At 39.3% G+C, this 21,401-nt stretch overlaps 1 long non-coding RNA gene across 2 annotated transcripts; it reads left to right on the forward strand.

Moving 5' to 3' along the window:
* Positions 1 to 848: 848 nt before the first annotated feature.
* Positions 849 to 20,813, forward strand: LOC143860790 (uncharacterized). Of its 2 annotated transcripts, none has more exons than XR_013239811.1 (3): positions 849 to 1,137; positions 18,763 to 18,899; positions 19,222 to 20,813. It is a non-coding gene; the product is annotated as an uncharacterized LOC143860790 (long non-coding RNA). The 2 variants fall into 2 exon arrangements; XR_013239812.1 differs by having other exon boundaries at positions 19,707 to 20,813.
* Positions 20,814 to 21,401: the final 588 nt, after the last annotated feature.

Below are 21,401 nucleotides of genomic sequence, written 5' to 3' on the forward strand. Positions count from 1 at the left end.
TGGCCCATCACATGAAAGGTTTGGATCATCCTTTAGTATGGTCCGTATAGTACTTTTTGAAAAATACGGGACTATAAGGGCTCACACCATATAAAATCTCATGAAAATTCTAACGAGTCTAGAATTAGACCATTGTCGTTTTCATTGAAAATATAATTTCCACTTTTTATAATTCCTCATCAACGCCATCCGGTGGGTATAATTCACTCATCTTGAGACCCCACGAGATGAACGATCCCGATCAACGTAACATGCGCAAGGAAACAAGAGTAAAACAAAACAAACTTTGGCTTCTTCTAGTTAGCCAACCTCCTAAACACAAGATAAGAGCAATCTGATTTTTCTTACCTTCATTAGCATTGACCTCTGTTCTTTAACTACTACACTAACAATGCAGAGAGAAACATTCTTAGTGGAATGAAGAAACTAACTGACATGTGGATGCATAAGGCCCCACCACTACCCACAACTTCCTAATGACCTAAGACCATATTTACATACAAGCAACAACTACTTGACATCAAGGTTTAAAATTTCGGTTTCTGTACCGGTTTTGGACCTTGGAATTTCGAAATTTCGGTCGAAATCTGGTACATAACCCGAAATCAATATTTTATTTAATATTAAATTTCGGTCAAAATTTCGGAAAAATATAAAATTAATATAAAAAAACGGGTTTTTTTGGTCAAATTTCGGAAAAACCGAAATTTCGGCCGAAATAAATGACCGTTTCGGTTTCAGTTGATTTCGGTGTCGGTCTCCAATTTCGGATTTCGGTCGAAATTTAAAACCATGCCTAGAAGAAGGGCATGACTAGTAGGAAGCAACAACTAATGAACGTGCAAACAGAAAACATTATGTGCATAGAGCCACGGCAACTGTGCACGTGACGATCAACAAAACAAATGTTCTCACGCCTTTCTATTTCGAAATTACCCCCGCTCGCTCCCCTTCTCGTTTCAACGGATTTTCGTTCTCGTCTCATCATCTCTCGTAGGCAGAAGAAAAATCACTCAGAGTTCTTCGATTTCAAATCCGTCCACTAATTTTTCAAACAGGAAGGAAAAAATCTGCATGGAATCTGCCGTATAGAGTTCGATTTCCATCTCCCCGTTTCCTGCTTTTAAGATCGTCCCGGTACGATTTATATTCTTGAAATCTAGGGTTTCGTTTCTATGGATTCAGGAATTTTTGTTTTATTTTTCGTTTAAATTTGGTATGCATAGAAGGTACTGAATCTGCGCTTGTTAATTTTGCTGATAAAATCAACGTGATTGAAACGAAGCCTTAAGAGTTTGTTTTGAATTTTAATAAGCCCTAGTCTTTTTTTTATGCCATGTTAAAAAAATGCGTAGAAATGGTTTGAACACATGAAAGTCTGCCCGAGGCCGAAAATGTTGGAGATCTTTGTGTACTGGTTCAATCTAAGAAAAGATAAGAAGATAGGAAGATGCTTCAAGGTGCGTAAACGCTCTCCTTAGTACAATATTCGCCCCCACCAGTAGTGTGCAAATGAGACCACGAACTCGCCTCCAAGATACAATGAAGCCCGGTTCCAAACCGATTGCTTGACGACATTCCGCACTGAACGGAATCAAGCCTGAATCACCTTTGAATTTTGCAAGTATTTGAGACCCAAGAGTTCTATTTCTGCAGAAAACAGAATACTTGAAAGGATTTCTAAAAACAGTAAAACAGTAACTTTGTAGGGGTTTAGAGAGAGAGAGAATTGTGCTGGAAATAGTAATTTTGGGTATGCCAAAGTAGAAATCCGAATTCTGTTTAGAATGAGAATTTTCTACTATTTTTATAGAGCTTCTGGTGGCTTTTTCCATTGAAAAACACCCTTTCTGGACATCCTTTCAGCGGGTTTGAATTCTGACCGTTAGATCGTGTCTAACTCTAAGGTTCAGATCAATCCTGGAGTGACCGTTGGCTTGTGTAAAAACCCTTTCAACTCCGAACCGCTAGATTGCCCATCCATGGTGCAGATCGCACCCTTTGGGCCTTTGACCATGGAGCAGATGGGACACCATCCAACGGTCATCTTCCACTAGCCGTTATACTACGATTCGACGCTTCGGATCACACCCGCTCATGCACTATACATTGGAGCTCCTAGGCCTGCTGGGCCAACCGTTGGGCCCGAACTCAGGCCCAACCCGACCGAACCATTTGGTCTATCCACTTGACCGATCCAAGCCGATCTTGATCCAACGGTTCGGATCAAATCGGGAAAAATGAAAGGCTCCAATTGCTCCTCGCTACGATGCGGCGTGCGAAGTACAAAGTGCGCCTAAAAAAGCGCCACTATGCGCCCTATAGCCCATTGCCCACCCCGCGCGCGCGCGTGCGCGTGCGAACGGTGCGTTGCACTGTCCTGCGTTTCAACCCAAGGCTAAGACCCATTGAGCACCATAATAAAGTAAAAAAAAGAGTAAGGCTTTATAAACACAACTTTTTCTTTTTTATGAGTCGGTATAGGACTATCTTTTTATCTTTTTCACACTACTTTTGCACTCTTCTCTTTCTCTTGCAAAAAGCAAATCTTTTCAAATAAAAGTTTTTCCTTTTCCAAAACACACTTAGAAAACATTTGCCAAACACTTTCTTTTGACCAAAAAATAAGATTTTGAAAATCAAAATCTAACAATCTCCCACCATTTTCAAAATAAAAAAATGTTTCATCATATTTGGAACTCTTACGCATAAATGAAGGTATCTTACGATTTGAACCTTCACTTAGTGAGAACCATAGTTGTAAATTTCGTTTTGGTCGCCATTTCGTTTTGGCCACCAAAACGGAATTTCGGTGGGATTTCGGTCATTTCGGTCGAAACTTTTCGTTCACACAAAAAATATATTAAAAAATATGAGAAAAATCCAAAAAAATAAAAAAATCAATAGAAAAAGATGAAAAACTAATAAATAGTCCAAAATATGTGTCACAAAAGGCATATTCATTACTTAAACACATAAAGTCTTGCACAAGTCCAACTGATAGTCTGATATATAGAAAAACATAAAAAAAAAGATACATGAAAGTGAAACATAGACAATAGCTGGTAGCAACAACTCTCAGTCATCATAACCCGGATGATCATACTCAATGTCTTCTTCGTCGTCGTCGCCGTCGCCGTGATCACCACCTGGACCACCTGTAGGAACATCTTCTTCAAGAGGCATGAGAAAGTCGTCGTCGTCGTCCCTGGCCCCAACCACAGCAGTAGGTGCTTCAAGATTTTCCCACCCAATGTCTTCCGGCGTGAATATGACATCTTCTTCTTCTGCAACCCAATCCATCATGACATCCAGATGGTCTATGCTCAAAGGGTCACTAGTGGTAGATGATTTCCTCAACAAGTCACTGAAAAGGAAAACATTAAGTTTAATGTCAAAGGTTAAACTTAAAAGCTTAAAGTGATGAGGTGAGAGTTGAAAACATTATATTACGTTGTATACCTTTCTCGAAACTTAAGATTGTAATGGACAAACACGAAGTCATCTAATCTTTGGTGCTCCAACCTATTTCTCTTTGCAGAGTGAATGTGTTCGAAGGTGCTCCAATTCCTTTCACACCCAGTCGCACTGCTGGTCTGACTGAGGATTCTGATCGCAAAGGTTTGTAATTCTTCCACGTCACCTCTGAATTGATTCCACCATGCAACTGTAGAGTAATAAATAGTAAAGCATTATTTGTTGAGAAACTGAAAGTTAAAATGAATTATACTTAATTAAACAAAAAACTCAAATATACCTGGTCCCAACTTCGTTCGGTTGCGGATTGCAAGCTTCATTCCAAACATACCCTTAGCCTCTCGATAATCTTCAATCTGATAGGTGATGAGGTCTTGTGTATCTTCATCAGGTACTAGTCGAGTGATGCATGCCAACAAGCCTCTGGTTACTTCACTGTGCCTAGAGAAGGTAGGAGTGACAAAGAGAGCAGGGTTAAGAAAATATCCTGCTGCATGGAGGGGACTGTGGAGTTGCCTATCCCATCTTTGGTCGATGATCCTCCAGATGGGATTGTAATATGATTTTCTCTTCAACCTCTCCTTGATGTTCTCTTTGGCCTTATCCATGGCCTCATATAGGTAACCCATCGCCGGTTTGTCCTGCCGATCTACCAAGCGCAGCACTCTCACTAAAGGCTCGCTGATGTTTAGAATGTACTTGCATTGGTCCCAAAAAGATTTATCCAACACAGTACTAACTACCCCTTCACTCAGTGGGTGTTGGACAAACCTACTAGTACTATACTCATCAGACACAAACATCTGCTGAAGTGCTTTCCGATTCAACACCAGACTTTGTATGCTAATGAAATTTGTAGCAAATCTGGTTGCAGCAGGGCGGCACAACTCCTTCCCACCTGTGAACTTCTTCCTCATCAAATTCAAGAGGCTTCCATGGTTGTAGATGAACTTTGTAATCGTTCGAGCCCTCTCAATTGTGGTTGCTATGTGAGGAAATACAGTCGGTTTGCACAGATGCTCCAAGATGAGATCGAAGCAATGAGCTGCGCACGGAGTCCAGAAGAATGTACCAAACGCGGCTTCTAGTCTTTTCCCAGCAGCTTTGTAACTTGGCTCACTGTCAGTTACAAATTGCACCACATATTCCGGATTCACCTCTCCGACAATCTTTGCAAAGATATTGTATAATTCATCGGCATTCTTCACTATGCCAGATGCATCAACGGATTTGAGGAATATGACTCCTTTAGGACAGTACACCAAAAAGTTGATTAGGGAACGTTGTTTGGTGTCTGTCCATCCATCTGCCATAATGCTACAGCCAGTGTATCTCCATGACATCTTAATCTCCTCCAAGTAGTTATTTACCTCATCCACTGTATTCTTCAAAATGGGACCCCTTAAAGCATGATAAGTAGGTGCCTTATAACCCGAACCCACGGCATTCACAACATCAAACATAGGTTGCCAGAAAGGTGAATTGGCAACGTTGAAAGGGAGATTGGCATCGTAGCAAAGCATGCCAACCGCCATGTCTGTTCTATCCATTGTTTCTTTAGTAGCTAAAGCACTTTTAATGCTTGGCTGGGCTCCAGGGGTTGTTCGTGCTGCAAAGAAATTCCTGATCCCTCCTGTGATTCCCTTCTTCATTTTTGTACCACTCGGTTCTACAAGAACTTCCTTACCTCTTCGTTGAGGAAATTGTGTGCCAATGTCTTCTTCATCCCGCTCTTCTTCTTCATCTGGTGTGCCATAAAAATCTCCAACCTCTGCTCTGGATAGGCTCATCCTAGCCCTTTCTTTTCTCTTTGCATGTAAAAGTTACTTCATTCGATATTTTACATCTTCAGTCACTTTTTTGCATGATGCTACTTCACCAGGAATATCCGCTAAATGTTCTTTGAAGCGTGTTATACCTCCACCCGATATGACTTTGCCACAGAATATGCAAGTTACTTTATTTTTTTGACCCGGAACCAATGTACCGTAAGCCCATGCCGGGTCATCCGATCTAGCGGGTGCCGAACCAATAGAGGATGCTCCTGCAGAAGGTCCCGAGCCCGACCCACTCATTCTGAAATGAAGTAGAAGAAGGGGAAAAATGAATTAGAAGAAAGAAAATTGAAACAAATTACAAAAAAAATGAAGTAGAAGGGGACAAATGAAGTAAGAAATAAAAGAAAAGAAATGGAAAGAAATAAAGCGAACCTTGAGGTTGAACTTGAGTTGAAGAGAAGAAGAAAAAATTAGCCTTCACTCACTTGAAATAAGCCTTTGGAAATAGTTATTGACTTCTTGTAGTGGTAAGTTGAATGTATGCCTTCCCTTTGCTCCAAAATAGACTTGGATTGAGTTGAAGAAGATGATAGACTTGTAGGAAATTTAGTAGAATAGATAATATAAGTGAAAGTAGAGAAAGGAGAGAAAGAAAGAAAATCACTTATGTGAAGGTGGAGGATAAGAAGATAGGGAAAAGGCTATTTATAGAGTTTTTAATTGATTATGCATTTAAAAATGACTAAAATACCCTTCCCAACAGCTATAAACGGTCACATTTTGAGGTTGAAATGGTCAAAAACCAAAAAGAGCCGTTCCAGGGGCATTGTCGTAAATTCTGCAAAATCCAGTCAAACTAGCCGTTATTTTAAATTTCAGACGAAATTCAAAATTTTGTCCATTTCGTCCGAAATCAGAAATTTCGGTCAATTTCGAACGAAATTGACTGAAATTTCGGACGAAACGAAATTTTGCAGTTTTTGTTTCATTTTCGTTCCGAAAACGAAAAGTTTCGTCCATTTCGGATGAAACGAAACAAAATTTATAACTATGGTGAGAACACATCAAAGTTGACTTGAATTGCATAGGAGACGTGTCTTTGAACTAGCTATTCTATACGGCCAACCGGATACGTTTCACACATACGAAATTCTTCTCTTTGGGTGATTCTTCTAAGCCGACACATGTATTGGTCATGTGTCTATATCTCGGTTTCATGAGTGCTCTAGAGACTACTAGCCAAGTCTAATAGGAAGCGGCACCACTTCCACACTCACATAGGTAGGCTTACGAGTGCCCCTGTAACTATAGCACCCTTACGAGTGCCCCTGTAACTATAGCACCCTAACAACCTGGTTATAAGCCTATTAAGAGCCCAAATGCTCAACCTCCTCCGTTACACATTACAGGTACCAAGCACTTTCTTGGGATGGCATTTGTATAATGTACAGTGCTTGCAATCACTCCATATGATGTACTTTGGCTCATTGAACTCAAGACTTGATGTCTCTTCAAGCGTTGAGTTGAGTTTTCATCATTGGTGATCATTGGTTATTGGCTTTAAACCCATCCTCATTGATGTCTTTAACACCATATCTCTTGTAAGACCTTTTGTTAATGGATCAGCCAAGTCTGACTTGATCTCACATAATCTATAGTTACTACTCCATCAGTAAGTAACTGCAACACTATGTCTAATATGCCTGGACTTACCATTGTACACATGGTTATATGCCCTTGATAGTGTGGCCTAACTATCACAATGCACATATATCGATAGCATAGGTTTAGGCCAAATAAGAATTTCTATTAGCAAATTCCTCAGTCACTCCGCCTCTTTACAACATGAGGCCAATGCAATAAACTCAGCTTCTATGGTGGAAGTAGTTATGCATGTTTGCTTCTTCGAAGCCCAAGAGATAGCTCCCCCAACCAAGAGTGAATATCCACCCACTCGTTGATGAATGATCAACACGCTCAGTTAACCAACTGGCATCTGTTAATCCTTCTAACACTACAGGATACCCACTATATGACAATCCATAGTCTATAGCGCCTTTAAGATACTTTAATATCCTATTTATAGCATTCCAATGAACATTACTAGGATTGCTAGTAAATCTACTTAGCTTTCCAACTGCGAATGCTATGTTAGGTCTAGTACATGTCATAGCATACATTAAACTACCTATGACACTAGCATACTTTAATTGAGATATAGACCTACCAGTATTAGGATATAATCTTAAACTTGAATCAAAAGGTGTAGAAACTGGTGTGCAATCAAAGTGATCAAATTTTCTAAGTACTTTTTCAATATAATGTGATTGGGTAAGAATAAGGTTACTATCTTTTCTTATTATTCTAATACCTAGAATCACATCTGCAACACCCATGTCTTTTATATCAAAATTCAATGACAGTAACTCTTTGGTCCTTGTGATACTATCCATATCACTACCAAAGATTAACATGTCATCTACATATAAACATATGATGATACCTTTTCCACCTTTGTACTTATTATATACATATTTGTCAGATTCATGTATCTTAAAACCATTTGATACTAGAACCTTATCAAATCTCTCATGCCACTGTTTAGGAGCTTGTTTAAGCCCATATAAAGACTTAATTAGCTTACATACTTTACGCTCTTGACTACGTATAACAAAACCTTCAGGTTGATCCATATATACTTCTTCATCAAGTTCACCATTCAAGAATGCCGTTTTAACACTCAATTTGGTGAATGTGAAGCTTATATATGGATGCAAGAGCAATTAGGACTTTAATGGTTGAGATCTTAGAAAATATTTCACTATATTTTACTATACATTATACAGAGAATTCCGGTTTATACATTATACAGAATTTAGAAGCAACATTTGTGCGTGAAATTATATACTTATATGTATATGTGAAATGATATTCCACCCTTGATTGAATAAAATTTGATGGCACTACAAGTGTTATGTGCCTAATTAGCCGTAACAGAAACAAAGAAAGAAAGATAGAAAAGATCAAAAGAGGAGGAGAAAGCTTAATTTGAGTCAACTGGACCTCCTAAAGGTTCAATTCGAGAGGAACCATAACTCTCTTGAAACATAAGTTTATGTTTTGGTTGCAAATTCTCTACATTTCCATATTTTTTTTTTGAAAGGTGAAGCTTTCATTAAAAGGGAGAAGACCGAGATGGTCGAAACTCCAAATATACAAGGAGAGAAAAACAAGAGAACAAGAAGTGAGAAACAATTATGGAGGAAGAAAATCAAAAAATTCCAAATTCGCCTGCCCCACTCCTTGACGAGCAAGGCCATCTGCCACATTATTTGCCGACCTCCGGATATGCTAGATGAGCCCCCAATTTTGTCTTGAATCTCATAAAAAGGTGAGCAAATCGCCATTGAGGGACCACCACACCTTTCAACCATCGAATGACATTCATTGAGTCACCTTCCACAATCGTCTTATCCAAGTGCTCTCTCCTTAACCTTTTTATGCCTTGATAAGCTGCCCTTACTTCCGCTTCACTAGCGTTTGCCGATCCAATCGGATCCGAGAAAGTCTATCTGGTCTCACTGCAAGAATCCCTCAAAACGCCTCCAATTCCGACTGGCCCAGAATTACCCATGCTGGATCCATCAAAATTAAGTTTAATCAACCCTTCCGGTGGAGGTTCCCATGCTTGCACAATCGTATCTCCTCTCCATACTATTGCACACCTCCTGCCACCCTTCCCATAAATCAAAAGCTGAAGTGAATCTAAATAAAGGAAGAGTCTTCACCCAAGAGATAATTAGAGCAATAACTTTGGTGAACAAAAAGTAGGGAGATTTAGCCATACCCACAAACACCCTAGCGTTCCTTTCTTTCCACAGTACCCATAATAGCTAGAAGACATACTTTCCAAAGCACCTTTCCTCTCCTCTTCTATGGGCCAACCTCCCAAACTTCAAGAAGCTCGTTTAGCGTGGATGGAAAAATCCATAGCATACCAAAGTACGACAATATACCACTCCATACCGATCTTGCTACTTTGCAATGGATGAAGATATGATCTATAGATTCCCCAGCTTCAATACACAAGGGACAATGATCCACCAACCACATCCCCCTTTTTCGAAGAAAATCAATCGTCTGAATCCGACCTTTACGAGCCGCCCAAGCAAAAATACGCACTCTAGGAGGAGCCTGGATTTTCCACACCTTTGCTTCCATGGAAGGTACAGAGAGAGGCAGTAGATTATTATAGAAAGTTTTAACAGAAAAAGTGTTAGTAGAGTCCCAGATCCATATCCTTTTGTCCTCCCCAGAACCTCTGATGTAGCACCCATATAGCACCTCAAAAAATCTCGAAACCTCATCTATTTCCCAGTCAAAGAAACTCCTTCTGGAACTTGGAGCCCGAACCACACTGTCCCCAAACTTCAAAAAATTCTCTACATTTCCATTGTAATACAACTATTTAAATACAAGAACAAAGTTAGTTACACATCGGTACTCCATTTACCCACTTTCAAGACAACGTCATCAACAACCAACACCCACTACTAAAAAACACATAATAACTACAATACAACTACCCCATGAACACCATAATAGTATGCACATATTAACAAACTTTACTTCTTTTTTTTAATGATATTAACAAGCTTTACTTTACACTTCTCAAATTAGCTTTTGAAAGTTATTACAATTCCCAAAATGTTCATAGCAACCGATTTAAAAAGTGTAAAGTAAAGAGTAGAGTGCCATTATTGAAACAAGGGGCTGGGAATCATTTCCCTAGATATTTTGATGGGGAATGATATTATGAGATGCACTTGTACAAGAGACTGTGATTGGCCCCACCATGTGAAGTCAGCATGATCAACGTTCTTATTGGAGGCTTGAAGGACTTCATTTTTCGAACCTTTTATTTGGCCCACTTATTGGAAAATTAGGAGTAAGACCATTTGAGCAATGTTATTTTCTCTGTTCATATTTGCGTCTATTGTACTTTTGGTGATGGCTTGCTTGGTCATCTTTTTGGAATGAAATTTGCCACCATTAAAAAAAATAAAAAATAAAAATGCAATGTGAATTTTGGGCTGTGGCATCTCAACAGTAGTTGGCCCACTGTACTATATGTCATATGTGTTTCTTGGGATGTCATGTCACTCTCAACAGAGTTGTGCCAGTGCCTAAGAAGGGGAGGTCAAGGTTGGAAGAAACAAGGGTCTTGCTTGTGTGCACAACTTCGAATTTAGGTTGTGGGGCGCGTTGAAGCAAATGACTTAAAACTTGGCATGGAGGACCATTATCAAGTCAACTAGACATGCTTAAAATCTGGAAGGAAACAAATGACATTTATTAGTTTCACCCTATTTTGTATTTGCCTTAAGTTTAAAATAATATTATTAAATTGCCTCTTTACATAACCATAAATCCATAATCTATGTTTATTTGTTGTAAAGGGTACGATATCATCCATGCTATATGTCATATGTGTTTTTTGAGACGTAATATCATTATCGATGTAGCTGTGCCAATGCCTATTATTGTGACATGTATTAGAGTACTTGCTATTTGCGACTCAATTGTTTCCCCTTCCCTGTTTATGCTTGTTTGTTTCCTTGGATTAATATTAGGCTCCACTTCTTTCCATCCTATTCTGGATACGACATCTGTTAATGCAAATGTAACCTCTCATACGTCAAAGAAGCCAAAGAAGAAGAATTGTGGGGGTGGGGGTTCAAGTTTAGAAGAAACAAGGGTCTCGCTTCCATGCACGACTTTGAATTTATGTTGTGGGGCCACGCTGAAGCATATGAGTTAAAACTTGGCATGGAGGACCATCATCAAATCAACAAGCTACGGTTCAAATTTGGAATGAACAAATGACATTTACTAGGGTTTGTTTAGATTGGAAGAGGATTGTTTTTCGGTTAATTCAATTAGTGGTAGATTAGTCATTTTCCTTTTAACTCACTTATGGGGTGGGGGTGGTAATTTAGGGATTTTCTTATGTTATAAGTTGGTCTATTAGAAGGGTTTTGGTGTGTGTGTTTTTTTTTTTTTTTTGAAAATGTGGTTTATGATATGAGAGGTATGGAGAAGTCGTATTGGGGCTTTTATTTTAGAGTTTCACATTGAAGAGAAGGAAAGATATGAGAATTTATGCTTTCTATCTTGCTTTTATTAAGTGCTTGTTAGGGTTTTCACCAGGTTTCTTTTTTTTCAACCTTATTTTGCTCATATCCATTGTTTTGCTATTGCCTTCTTCTTTTCTTGATACTACACTGCATTAGTTTGTATCAAAGCCTATTTGGTCGGTGGTTTTTGCGGGCTATGATTGGAGGAGGAAGTAATCCATCAAACCAGCATGACTATGTGACTAGAAAGGTGTTTTAGACTTTGTAACACCGACTTTAAGATCGATTGGGCCAAGCGAGAATTCATGGGACTGATGATATCATTGGAAATCTTAGAACCCCTAGATCACTTGTCAATTCATGTGCTCTGCCTGATTACCTACTTGATCTAAATTATTGAGGTGATGGAAGGAACCAAAGTCCCCTATTAATGTTGGCATGCCTGATTTTTATAAAGAGGAACACCCATAGCAAGTACCTGACTGATTGGATGAACGAGATATGATTTTTTTTTAATATTTGGAGATGTCTGAAGCCTAAAGTTCAAATTGTTAAGGGAAAAATCAGTTCATGGGAGAAGATGGTGGATATAATTGAGTCCCAATTTCCACTAAACAACCATGAAGGTATCCTCTATCAACAATATCAATAGCTCCAGCAAGCAAATAGGAAGTTTGGGGAATACACCAATAATTTATATCATATGAAGCTATATTAACACTATGAGAGACGGAATCCCAGTTATTGAAGAAGCTATATCATGAATTTGCTAATTCACATTTGCATTATCATGGAATTACATCAAAGTTGAACATATCAAGCAAGGTTTCTTGCAACTAAGGTTGAATGACAACTGTGCCAAACAACTTTTAGGGTCTTTGGTTGGGGAGGTGCTGCATAAACCAATCAACCAAAACCAGAAAATTGTGGGAGAGGTCTAGGAGGATGAGCAACCAGCATTGGCACCATTTGTGATGTGAGTGCATCCCAATTTACTGGGCAACAATTTAATTGCTTCTGATGTGGGAAATCGAGACCTAAATTTGCAGAGTTCCATTAAAAAGTTAAAGAAGAGCGTGAGAACTATCTCATTATATATTGTAATGAGAAGAGGGTGATGAGGAAGAAGCCTATGAAGAAGCATGGTTTTAAATTTCCACTGAAACCTACACGAAACGACCAAAATATTTCTGTTTCTATCCCCATTGAAAAGCATACCAAAGCCAAAATCATAAGTGTATTAGTTATACACTATATCAGTATATGTTACCGAATTATATTTATATGAATTGCATGTAAAATGTTGTGTATGTATTATATTCAAATATTAATATGAATTATATGTGAAATGTAATATATACTGAATTATAAGGAATGCATGGTAGCTCATGTCACTAGGTGTTCTATGTTGTTAAACAATTATGGATGATTGTCTTGCTTATGTGGTGGTTTCTAAGTATGTACTATCATTTTTTGAAGTTTCATCTTAAAATTTTATCATTCACATATGTTTCCATACATTTTCGTGATTTTATGGGATTTCTACCCAACTTTACAACCAAAACCAAAACGTTTCCATTTCTGTGATGATTGAAAGCGACACCGAAACCGAAATTTAAAACCTCGTGAAGAAGGGGCATCAGATAAGACCAAGAGTTTTCTTGTGAATACACTCCAAGTGATGTCCTAGGCGTTCGACCTATCACACTCACACCCAAGTTGATGAAAATGGATTGGCTACACAACAATATCTTCCAATCAAGTTGCACTAAAGCTGTGAAGCTTTACAGAATGATTTTTGATGTCAAAATTTGTGAGAATCTAGTTTCAAAAGAGGTGGTGTCCAATTGGCTTGAACACAGCGCTACTCCTAATGGCAGTATAGATCTTTTAGTTTTGAACAGGCAATGAATCTATGGTTACTCATCTTTGTTTATTCTCATTTTCAGTTGGGAAAATATAGAGATGAAATTGGTATAACATATTGGATATGAAAGTTTGTTGTTTATTGTTAGACCAACGCACCTTTTACAGGGACGGTAAACAAGTTCTTCTTTCCTCCATACATGATGAGTTTCCTATGTCTGGTTTTCTAAGGAGGAGGTTTAGCAATGGAAATTTGTAGTGTTCAATGACTTTTTGAAAGGATTAATGGAAGGTAGAGTGTGGATCTAACTTTCTACTCACTCTCGAAAATCGGATGGTCTGTGAGGGGGGGCGGGGGGCATGACTCATCTCTTTTTGGCCTATGCACTTGCTGTACATGAAGGGGATGAAATGACTCACAAGATTCATGAGGAATTGGACCTTCTCATGAACGAATATGCCGGTTTTTGTGCCTGACGAGCTACTTGGTGCCTTACGACCCATATGGGACATCTAATCGACATAAACCTAGTTTCATGCTCACGATTGCCTAACTTTCCACATTATAGGATCACTCTTAAAGAGCATGAAGAGTTACACGAGGAAACTGAAGGAATTGATAAAGAGTTTATTAGGGAGTTGATGAGCCCATGTATTGTCTTGGCATTGTTGTGAAGAGATTTCTTGGGATACCAACCTCGAAGCTACAATCTAAAGGTCTAAACACAAGACCTTTTGCTAACTAAAAAAAGGCAGCCAAAAGGTTGGTATTGTCTTGGCATTGTTGACACTTAAGAAAGATGGAACATGGCGGCATGGCTCAGGTGTGCGGACAACAGTGCACCTAACAATTGTTGAAACATATATGTTTATTTCATATGTATTTTAGTTATGTTTGATGTAACTTAAGTTAGGGACTTTTTGTTATTAGAATTTACGTGAAAGTACAAGAGGGAATGTCCCACGATGGGAACAAAACCCTATTTCATGATTTCCTTCTCATCTCATCCTCTGGTTCTCTTTCTTCCATTACTTTAAACTTCATGGTATCAAAGCTGGTGTAGGCCAAGATTAAAAAGGAGACCTTACTTAACCCTAATTGAGACACGAGAGTGAAGGTGATCCAACAACTTGACAAAAAGGGGAGAGTCACATTTTTCTTGGTTGTACAACTGATGTCATAAGCTTTATGACCCCATACCTCTCAGATCCAGAAAAAAACGGACCATGATCTGATAAAGATACTTCTAGGGTATTTATGAACATTAGTTTGGAAATCTTTTATGGTGTTTGAGGAGTATATGTGTTTTTCTGTTTCCAATTTCCTAAAGATCTAAAGGCCGGTTCTAGAGTTTTTCATCTAGATCCAAGCAATGAAATGATTTTTAGAAGGGGAAGTAGTACCCACTCCATTGTTTTTTATGAGCTTAGAGAATGGGAGTGATGCGACTCCATTTCAATATCTGTTAAATGAAAGTTGATTTTATTTACATTTTGCCTTACAAAGTCAATAAGAACACTTTTGACTCTCCCGAGTTATGTCCGCATCAACCGAGTACTCAGCCGCGTCAATCGAGTACTCGAATGTTCCTTGCCGAGTTGACTAGGATTTTCTTCGGCCCTGTTTTGACCCGCATCCGCATTTTGAAACAATGGGATAGACATCCATACAGGTCTGACGTCCAATAATGAATCCACTTCTCCATCATTTAAAACCGATAATGCGAGCTTCATAGAGCTTTGCTTGGACCCGAACTCGGGATGTATCAAATTTAGGCAATCCAAGTGAAGGACTTCTTGTTGGCTGGTAACAACGAGTCGACGAGGCATTTGAGGAGAAAAAGATCTGAGTCATAGAGAGAGAGAGAGAGAGAGAGAGAGAGAGAGAGAGAGAGAGAGAGAGAGAGAGAGAGAGACGGAGGGAGGGAGGGAGGGAGGGAGGGAGGGAGTCCTGAGGAGAAAAAGATCTGAGTCGTAGAGAGAGAGAGAGGGGGGGGGAGGGGGAGGGAGGGAGGGAGGGAGGGAGGGAGGGAGGGAGTCCTCTACTTGTGCGAGTGTGGAAGCTTGTGCGAGTGTGGAAGCATACATTACACCATCGAGAACACGGATTTTATCTTCCAAGCTGGGAGAATTAGAAAGACACTAGTGGAGTTTTAGATGGACAATTTCGTTGTGGAAATCAGAGCTAGGCACATATTCGAGCTGAGAGAAATAGGAGGGACGTTTTGGGAGGAGTTTTATTGGTACGGAAGGAGAAGAATGGGAGAGAGTGAGGAGAGGAGTGGAAGGAGAAGAGGTCGGGATGTATGGCAAGGAGAAGAGCAGCAGGGAGGGAGATTTTTCTTATCATTTTTAACATGCAGCAGAGAGCAGGAAGCTTCTGTTTGTAAGGTTACTTTTGTCCTATTAAAAATGATAGACTAAAAGGAGGGGGGTTTGAGGGGTACATGTCAGCTACTTTGAAGAGCATCACATTTTTTGAGATAATACTCCATAATTTCAGGGGTGCGGCTGAGATTTCCTCTTTTATGTAATCACAGCCCAAGCACAAGTCTGTTCGTTGAAGGGGGTTAGAGGAAAGAAATGAGCAACTGGTTATCATTGATATTTAGTAGATCTATCTCTTGTTTGTTCTTATGCTGTGTTTATAGAAATTATTTTCTGCAGTGTCTATTTATCTGTTTGTGACCAGCTGATCTCTACTCCGAGAGATATCAGCTGAACAGTCAAGGTGACAAATTTTACGGCAATAGGAAACACACTCATGAAACATAGGTTATTTATTTCTCAAAATATATCATTCCCAATGCATGTGGGAAGCAGTGTTTCGAAACGCGGATGCGGCGCAGAATGCGGCCGAAGAAAATCCTAATTGACTCGCATGACACGGTCCATTACTTGGTCGATGCAGTCATATTTTGGGAGAGTCAAAGGAGTTTTAATTGACTCTGTAGGGCAAAAAGAGGAACGCGGCCTAAGGTAAAAGGGAGTCCACGATGACACGGGGGAGTTTTAAAACTATGGCCTATTGTAAGCATCAGGTATTTGCACAATGCATGCCTTGTTATGTTAAATTTCTGGCCAGATATTCCTAGGAATTCTTTACCTCGTCTCACTGCCTGGGCTGCAAAGCTATTTCTTCTCCCGGGAGGGAAGTCTAGAAAGGATACACCAGTTGCAATATACTTCGGACGGGGGGCATATTGATTATGTCTGAAGTGGACAAGCAAGGGAATGCTTACATGGTTAGTATAACCCTGCAGCTTGTTTACCCATTTGTATTCTTCTCCTGAAAATGCTAAAAGTGATGCATTTGATCTCTCTTGTGGAACTGTCTCTAATTTTTATTTCCGTGCCATGACATTAGTTTTGAAACATGGGGAAATTGAGGCTATAGACTTGGATGAACCTTTTTTGATGGCTGCGTACTATATCTTCTTTGCTTTGAGTGGGTTTGTGTGGTTATATTTTCTATATTAATAATTAGACCTAATACTGTACCTCTCCTCTTGTTTGCTTGGAATATTATCAAAGCACTTTGTATCTTCCACATACAAGTTATGCAATGGATACGTTTTGAGGCAGAATTTTTTAACTTCGATGTCTGTAGGAAGTTATATCTATTAGAGATGTCTTTTTCTTCATGAGTATACGGGCCTACTTGGTATGTACAAACTGGTCAAGGACTTAGCCTTCTTGCGCGGGAACAATTAGAGTACTCTTCTATTACCAAACACAGTGGATACATAAGAATAGAATCTGCAATTGTGTAGTAGCTATAGGTACGCAAGCATGTATGAATAGATAGATACTTGCACGTGTAATATCTAGCATTTATTGCCAATCCTTGGTTCATGTCGGTTTAGCCCCTAGTTGTTGAATAATAAATTAGATTAATCATTATAGCTGGAAGTGTTACATTGAACATAGAAAAGTTAGGTTGAGAGAAGCCAAGTATTGGACAAGTGATTGAAACTTACAAAGAAATACCATCAGCACCCCCAGATCGTCCAAAGGCAGGAGGAAGATGTATGCAGTCAACAATATCTATCCATTATGAGAATTTATCCCCTGGATCAAAGTGGAATCTTTGGTCCTGGTTGTCTTTGATATATCTCAAAATACAAATGAATGGCATGTAGGTGTGTCTTAAAAGTTGCGACATAAACAGACCGATTCCTCAAATCACATGTAGCAAATCACCATGTGATATGTTGGAAAGCAAGGTGTGTCAGATCATGCATTGCGATGGTTGTTAGGTATGGAAAAGCAGAGATGAAATGTGGAAATTCAATATGTGGGGTGCATATGTGCTGTAACTTGATGTGGATGATAAGAGCAGATGATTTATCTACTTGAGATGACTCTTGTATCCAACTATAAGATGACAAACCAAGAATCTTGGGTGCAAGTGGGCATGCGTCATGAGAGTAAAATGATTAGGACATGCAGAACCAGATTTTTCTTTTTTTAAGTCACAGATCCCATGGTTAATTTTTAATTTAGCATGGGCCATGGATCCGAAGAAGATATATGAGTGCATCCTAGATGCTGGTAACAATTTGCCCTAGATTAAATTGCTGGATATAAATAGTTGGTGTCAGCTCCGTCGCGCTGGAGCTCCGTTGCGCTGGAGCTCCGTTGTATAAAAATCAGCATTTCATTTTTGTGGAAGCATGGGATTAAAAACCGAAAGTAATATGGCTGATGTCAGCCATAGAGAACAGTTTACTTCTTGTACAACAAAGCTAGTGTGACCGAGGTTAGATCACCTCAGATATAAATACCCTTATTTTATTATGGATGGTTTCTTTCTCTTGGTGTGCCCACTATTCAGTGGCTTTTAGTACTAAGATTTTTTCTATTTTTTTCCTTTAATGTAAATGCTTGGAGGTCTCTACGTGGGTGTGACAACGACATGAGTTCATGTTGTGCATTCATGTGGCACAACTTATGCATTACATTACAAAATTATTAAAATATCGCTGGAAGTTCTCCAAATCGTGCGCAGGACTAGTGAATGGAGTCTTCATTTCGGTAGTTATACTGGTTTGTAAGTCCAGGCTGGGTGAAGGATTGCCAAATATCAGCTCTTTCCTGTTCATACTAGCTTTTCAGGAACTTGTTAAGTCGTTCTTAAGCACTGTTCCAAATTCAAAAATGGGCAAAAAGTCAATGATAAAGTAGATGGACATCCCTTGTTTTTTTTAGAATTAATTGTTGCATTATTGAACTGTTTGGGGAATAAAATCATTAACAAATCATGTTAATCCCATTATTGCAACATCTTCAGGGAACTGTTTACCCTTGGAACCGATGTCGGCAGTAATCACATTCAAAAAGTTTCACCCGCCATCTCATGTGATTGATTCCATGATTTGATTCTTTTCCTTTATTCAGCTTATGTGGTTGGGCTGATCATTGTTACTTTTGCTGGTATTCAAAGAAAGTTTGATGTCCTGTCCTAAACATTTAGCTGTATTCTTTCTTTTGTCCAATTTCAGGTACATGGTAGTGGGAGTTGCTCCCTAATGATCAAAAGTTAAGCAGTTGAAGTCAAGTGGATACAGCTATCTCATCTTGATGTGGACAACTCTTGTGTTCTGTTCCCTGCTCACTTGCCACTTCTATTCGCTTCAAGGTTTGAAAATCAGACTCACTCTTTAGCTTAAGTCGACTCATTTAGTCCAAATCCCGCAGTACTTTAAGAAAAAAAGAAGAAGCCTGCTATGCCAGCAATTTATTCAAGGGCAAATTTTATAATAAAAAAAAAAACCCTGCTAACTCGGTTGACTCTTAAACTCACTGTATCTGAGGGCAAACACAAATCAGAATCATCAAGTTGAAAATCATCTGCCATAAGTTCAGAATATTCTGTTAGTTATACATGTTTATTTTTAAAAGGTAACTTTTATTGATCTCCAATAGGTGAGTACTTGTTATAATTGTATCGTTATCTGCAGTTAAAAATGGAAACAATGAGGAACTCTGGAAAGAGAAAGGGAGATATAGTTGTGGAGGCAGAATGAAAATTGAACCACTTTTCACACAAAGCATGGCAAAAAGAAAAACAAATCAGATGTCTTATCACTTTGAATGCTTATATAAATGTAACAGTAAATTGAACTGGTTGATCTTGAGATTAAAAATAAACTAACCATACATCACAATAGTAAAGATGATCATCAATAGAGACAAAGCTTGATGACATGGGTTTGCTTGATTTTTCTAGTTTCTTACAGCTTTTCTTTACTTAAAAATTTTGAAGTTATGTTTTATTGAACTGGGCTCAATTTGATTATTCTTGCTCATGTCACTGTTCAGTTGCCCTTTGCAGAGCTTGTAATTTTCTTTAGGTGGGGAGAACTGTTTTTTCTCTTTCATTAATTTCTTTTTTTCCTTTCCTTCTTTCTCTCATAACTCGCTCGGGTTGACTGAGTTTGAGCAGTTGGCAAACCAAGTCATGGGCAGACTCGGGCACCAAATGACCCAAGAGCAAAGTCTTTAATTCTCTCTCTTTAACTAAGATTATGGCCGGAACCGATGTCGGCAAGCCTGGCAAGTGATCTCCATGCACGTAGGGTCTATCCTTCGGGTCGCCTTCTCCTTCATCCTCTCTGCCTTCTCTACATCTTCTTGTGCTCTCTCCCACATGTGCCTTGCACGTGCAAACTCCGACTCCGCTAACTCCATCTCTCTCCTTGTCATCTCTCTCACCCGTTCTGCGTAAGCCTTCTCGACAGCAGCCAACCGAATTTGCTCTGCTGTGTGCCTCTTCAGCACCTCAACACTCCTCATCTCACTCTTAATCTCTTCATAACCTCGAATTGTGGTGGATTCTGGCAAAATACAATCTGAAGATGGAAGAACAGGTCGTGGGCGGATTGATAATTGCAAGTCTAAAGATGGCAGGTCAAAAGAGTCTCCCATTGTCTGGTTCCTTCGCGAAGAGTCCGTGGACTGGTTGGGCTGAGTCGTCGTGGAGGGCGTGGGGAGTAACTGTAGTTCTCTTTGATCTTCTTCTTCCATTGGAGCAGTGATGGAAGGAGAGAGAGAGAGAGAGAGAGAGAGGATGTGGAGAAACAGAATCGGTCTCTATATGTATATATACAAGACTTCATGGCGTGAAGTTACCAAAATGCCCCTGATCATGAGAGAAATGACTTGCCTTTACATGAATGGAAGTAAATACCCCACTGGTATTCAGGTTTTGAACCGGGATTGCTCAGCAACTGTTATCCCATGACCTAAAACTACTTCACAGGAGAAGATCCTGACCCTCCGATTCATCTTAAATTGACGGTCAGAAAACAAGATGCAATAGCAGACAGTCATCAGGAAACTCCATGCAAATCAGAGGGTTAGGATGGTTTGACAAGAGAGATTTCTGTGACATGGCCCATCAGTAGCGAGGGATCTACAGTGTGGATCGTTGGAAATAGATGGGGCCCACCTAATTATAAAAATACATGTGTAACACGAAAGTAATTATTGCTGTTGTGAGGGGTATTTCTGTTAATAATGGAACAGTGGGTGGATATCTCACTTGGATTGAGGTGAGATTGGATAGATAGCAGATCGTGTTATGGCGACTTTTGTTAGAGAGATGAAGGGGGAGGGAGTGGGTGTGTAATAATTAGATTGGCACGTGTGATGTTCACTTTGGTGTTGTGACTTTTTATTTTTTGGCCCGGTGATATATGCGCTTTATGGTAGGCCTAGGTTGTCGGTCTTAGGTACAAAAGGTGAACCCTTTTTTTGGGCAGCCACGTTGACACGTGCGAAGGGAAAGGAATTGCTTTTGGGCTTTAAAAGAGAGATAGGGGTGGCTGGGCCCAGAATTTCGTGTTACACACAATAAAAAAGCAAAATAGATTTGATTGCAAACATTGAAATTTGGTGTTGACACCCATAAGTAAATCATTTTCCGCCGAGTCAGTTTGTCTTATTTGTTTTTTTTTTTTTTTTTTCTATTTTTGTTGCACATAAGACAAATTGATAGTTGTGGCATAACTAATTTTGGAGGTGTTTTACTTTTAACAGCTCTTTCTAAAGGGATTTAGTGTTTTTGGGTGACCTGTTATGTAGAGATGGCATGTGTATGGTTATTGGAAACTGTTCATGTAGTGATAACGTCGCATGG

The sequence above is a fragment of the Tasmannia lanceolata genome, unplaced genomic scaffold, assembly GCF_043159265.1.
Source record: "Tasmannia lanceolata isolate RefF3 unplaced genomic scaffold, GAP_Taslan_0.1 ptg000037l, whole genome shotgun sequence".
Taxonomy (NCBI): domain Eukaryota; kingdom Viridiplantae; phylum Streptophyta; class Magnoliopsida; order Canellales; family Winteraceae; genus Tasmannia; species Tasmannia lanceolata.